Here is a 5332-nt window from a genome sequence, read left to right as displayed (position 1 = left end):
AAATAATTCCTCACAACACTCCCTCACGTGTTTGCACTCAAATTATGTCACTCACACTCATGTTTCACTCTTAAATTGGCTTTGTTTTCGATATTAGTCTCACACTCTCTTGCCTTTTTCCACTCGTAGCTTCCCCTTTTCAATTCTTTATTAAACTAATAAACTTGATCAAGAAATTCAACTTGTAGTATTTAAACCAATACCAACGGCAGGAAAATATTATAGAAACACCGGATCAAAGGAAGAGGACATAAGAAAGCCGAAAGAAAACAATTGGACAGGAAAATATTATAGAAACGACGAATCAAAGGAAGAGGACATAAGAAAGAAGAAAGAAAACAAACAAATAGGAAAATATTATAGAAACAATGAATCAAAGGAAGAGGACAAAAGAAAGAAGAAAGAAAACAAACGAGCAGGAAAATATTATAGAAACAATGAATCAAAGGAAGAGAACATATAAGAAAGAAGAAACAAAACAAACGAACAATTGTTTTGTTTTGTTTTTGTTTTTGTTTTTGTTTTTGTTTTTGTGTTTTTTTTTTTTTTTTGGACGTCTCCCTTCTTCTTTTTTTTTTCTTTTTTTTGAACTTGGTGCACGATTTTAACTTAGTGCACGATGTAAAACACCAAGAAGGAATAATGAATACAAACAGAACAAGATAGGATGATAACAATAAACAAAAGATAAAAACAAAAGGATAGTAAACCTGATTTTAGAGCCTGTGCTCTGATACCAAATGATGCGAACCTCAATCGACACGCTTTGAGACCCAACAAACAATATTGGAAATTAACCCAAGAAAGCTAAAAATCAGATTTTTAGATAGAAAACCCCGACCCAACGTTTATATATGAAACACGAACCAAAGGTATAAAAAGTAAGAACCTTCGACCCAACGTTTATAAACGAAACGCAAACCGAAGGTATAGGTTTGAACGCCACAAGGAAGAATCCTTGATAAGTTCACAAGTTCTCTGAAGAACTAATAGAAGAAGCAAAGCTCACTTTTTGTATTTTTCATTGATGATCTCCATTACAATGAGTGCATGCTATTTATAAGCATGGTTGAAAATATGACTACCTACTTGCTATGGAAAGGAAATTAAATTGGTTCCAACATTGGAAAGTAAATAAAGTAAAAAAAGGACTAACTAATAAAAGCCTAAAATTAAGGTTGATTTGGTCTGAAATTTGCAGCTCCTCCATGCCAAAAATAGACTGAGATTGGCAATTAAATCACGCTTAAGGAAGGTCTTGAAATAGGTAAGTCAATCAACCAACTAATTGGCATGTAATTTGGCAAGTCAATCATCCAATTAATTGGTATGTAATTGAATAGTCAATCAGCCATAATCAACCATTAATCCATACCATTGCTAAGGAAATTTTGTGCAATCTGCTCCATGAATAGCTTGGATCAAATTTATTACGCCTTCATCTCCCTTTGGGCCAAGCTTGGAATGCCCCATTTTAGAATCAGCCCAAATCTCTTCAATCAGCCCATTAAGTGCTTCTTTGATCTTCTTGGATCTTGCTCTAGTAATAGGCCCAACTGGAACATGCAATGGATCCTTTAATGGTGCTTGTTGAATCTCGTCAGTGTGCTTGTGAGGAATGAGAAGAAGAGAGGGATGGAAGGAGTGAGGCACTGAGGCGTGTGAAGGGGAAGGACGGGGAGATAAGAAAGGAAGAAAAAGAAAAGAAAGAGGAGACACAAAAGAGGAAAGAAATAGAAAATATAGAAGTGGGTGGTCAGGTGGGACGTGTGGAGAAAAGGGAGGAGAAAGGGAGTAGACTGAGTAGTTGCGTGAGTTTAGGTAGAAAGGGAGAAAAAAGAGGAAAAATAAATAAAGAAAAAGAGAGTGGGAGACAGCTTGAGTGGCTCTAGTCTCTGGATAAGGTTTTCCCCTTATTTTAAGTAAACGACATTAATACCTATAATGTTTTAAGATTACAATGCAATACAATAAAATGCAATTTGACCCCAATTTTACAGTAATTTGCATGCTTAAAAAAAAAAAAAAGTCCTTAAATATAAATCTAAGTTAAGAATACAAGAATACAAGTTATTCTATAATCATATGAGGCATGTGAAGGGGAAGGACGGGGAGTTAATAAAGAAAGAAAGAAAAAGAAAAGAAAGGGGAGAGATAAAAGAGGAAAGAAACAGAAAAATATAGAAGTGGGTGGCCAGGTGGGACGCGTGGGGAAAAGGGAGGAGAAAGGGAGTAGAATGAGTAGTTGCGTGAGTTTAGGGAGAAAGGGGGAAAAAAGAGGAAAAATAAATTAATAAAAAAAAGGGAGTGGGAGACAGCTTGAGTGACTCTAGTCTTTAGATAAGGTTTTTCCCTTATTTTAAGTAAATGACATTAATACCCATAATGTTTTAAGATTACAATGCAATACAATAAAATGCAATTTGACCCCAATCTTACACTAATTTGCATGCTTAAAACCAAAAAAAAAAAAAAGAAGTCCTTAAATATAAATCTAAGTTAAGAATACAAGTTATACTATAATCATATCATTTAATGATCAATTGACCGTGTGATATAATCATATATATTATAATGAGAATACATTAATACTTTAATTGTGGTTATGAGTAATACATTGTTTAATCCAATGTCAATTACTTAATTTGATATTATACAAATCACATTATCATTGTACATGAATAATATAATTAACTTTATTCAGTATTTTAATTGTCATTGAATCATATGATTAAATATTGATCTTATACATTTATATTATTCAATATGCATATATGTATAATTATAATTTATAACATATATGGACTTATAAGTTTATAACATACATTGAAACTAAGTCTCTAGGTACTTAATTATTGTAATAATATGAATTTGTATACTTATGACTTATATCATATTATATATGTATAATTTGTTACTATATAATCATATGATTTATAATGATAATCTGTTAATACTTCAATTGTGGTTATAAGTAACACATTGTTTAATCCAATGTCAATTACTTGCTTAACATACATTAAAATTGGAACTAAGTCTATAGTACTTAATTGTTGTATTAATATGAATTTGTATACTTATGACTTATGTCATATTATATGTGTATAATTTGTTATTATATAATCATCAATTGATCATGTGATATAATCATATAAGTTATAGTGATAATACATTAATACTTAAATTATGATTTAACTCTTCAAAAACAAATTGTGATTTAATGATCAATTGATCATGTTATAAGTATAAATATTATTATTATTATTATTATTATAAAAGGCGGTTAGCAGGCTGCCTGCCTTTTCACCCCTACATAAAAAGAACATAAATACTTTCGAAACACCGAAGAAATATTAGCATTGAACCTTATGTGATGATTGATTTGATTACGTTAAGTGTTTAATGAAAGATTTTGTTTTATTTTGTATTCATAAACCTTATGTAATGATTTATCACATAATTCATATTAATAATATCATCATTTTTTTGTTTCTTAAGTTATCATTAACTTATCAACAATATCATCTCATGCTATCAATTCCAAATTTCCAACGACAATGTGAATACTTAATTTGTGACTATAGGAGTAAGAGGACATTACATGCATTATTAATTTGTTATTGTCTCTAATGCTAGTCATTTCATTTGGGATTATTCTAACCACATTATCATTGTATATGATATGAATTATATGAATCGATATGATTATATTAATATATGATTAAGTATCATGATTTTCATTTAATCATATGATTAATAATTCAAATTGTCTATTCAAGTTTCAACTATCATTAATTATTTGATCATTTAAGATACTCAGTGGTTAGGTCATTTAAGATATAACCATATGATTAACTTTTATCATTCAATTATATATTATATAGATACTTATAATCATAGATATAATTATATATTGTATACAAATTAATTATTGTTATTTAATATTTTTTTTGAGAAATACTTAATAATTAATATACATGGACTACTGTTAATTTGTTACTTAATAAATAATAAGTAATATACTATATAAGTTAATTTTATTTTATATATATATAAAAGTATATTTATTAACTAATATGTATATATAATAAATATATACGAGCCGCGCTAATAAGCGAGTCGAGCCCTTATACGAGTATGTTCGCGAACTTTAAATGAGCGAGTCGGATTTTATACGGGTATGTATCATTTAATAATCGAGTTTAGTTTCGTGTCCACGAGCGGCTCATTTAATAATTGAATCGCGTACAGGCCGAGCTTTATCGGGTCGAGTCCGAGCGGGTTCACAGGTAGCTTTGTTCGTTTACCGCCCTAATTACGTAGTAAGCTTCATATCAATTAATAAAGACACTGCCATATGTACATTGAATTGTTGTATTCATTTACATTTGGATCTCTTTGGCTTGTACCGGTTAATAAGTTGTACTGGATACAATTGGAAGCTTTGTTTAAGAAATTATAAGAGATCGAGTATTGGGTAAAAAATTATTTCATTTCCTACTTTTTTGTTTTTAGTTTTTAGTTTTTTTAGGTTTCTTAGGTTTTTTTTTTTTAATTTTTTAATTTATTTATTTTTTTTAAGGGGTGTAGGAGGCAAACGAAATTAATCAAGTCCATCAGAAATTCAAAATTCAACTCAACAAATTTTTTTTGTAAATTCAAGTTAAGAAATTCTAGAAATTATATGCATGCAAAATGAGTCATTTTATTAATTTTTTTGAGACAAAAATATATTATTCCTCGCTTATTTTACAAATGCATTTCGAATTTTCTTAGAAAGTGTATTAGATTCAATTACGTTTGCACTCGATTTTCTTTCATTTTCCTCAAACCAGATATGAAAAGAAAAAAAGGAAATTATAGTTTACTCCCCAAAGTTGTTTACCTTTTTATTCTACCACTAATTTTTAAAAATTAACAATGTACTCCCACAATTTTTTATTTTTTATTTATTTTTTATTTTTATTTTTTGCATTGTGGCCATTCCATTTACAACACTACAAAAAAGTTGACTTTTAGTGTCGCCTTTTTTTTGGGCGCTAAAAGTGCAATAGTGGACGCTGTTGATTGTTGTAAAAATTTTAATACTCGCAAGCGTATGAATCGTTTGCAGTAAAAAGATTGTAAGTGCGAGGTCGATTCCACATATAATTGTGTTTTTGACAAGCAATTATGTCTAAATCAATCAAATCATAACCTAGTTCCAAAAGTTGAGAGATTGTTTTTGTGAAGGGTTAAATACCTCAAACCCCCCTAGGGTTTACCAACTTTATTTTTTTCCCCCTGGGGTTTCATTTTTATCACAGGACTCCCCTGTGGTTTTGATAAAGGA

Source organism: Corylus avellana, chromosome ca9 (genome assembly GCF_901000735.1).
Source record: "Corylus avellana chromosome ca9, CavTom2PMs-1.0".
In the NCBI taxonomy this organism is placed as follows: Eukaryota; Viridiplantae; Streptophyta; class Magnoliopsida; order Fagales; family Betulaceae; genus Corylus; species Corylus avellana.
Note: the sequence above shows the minus strand (reverse complement) of the source record.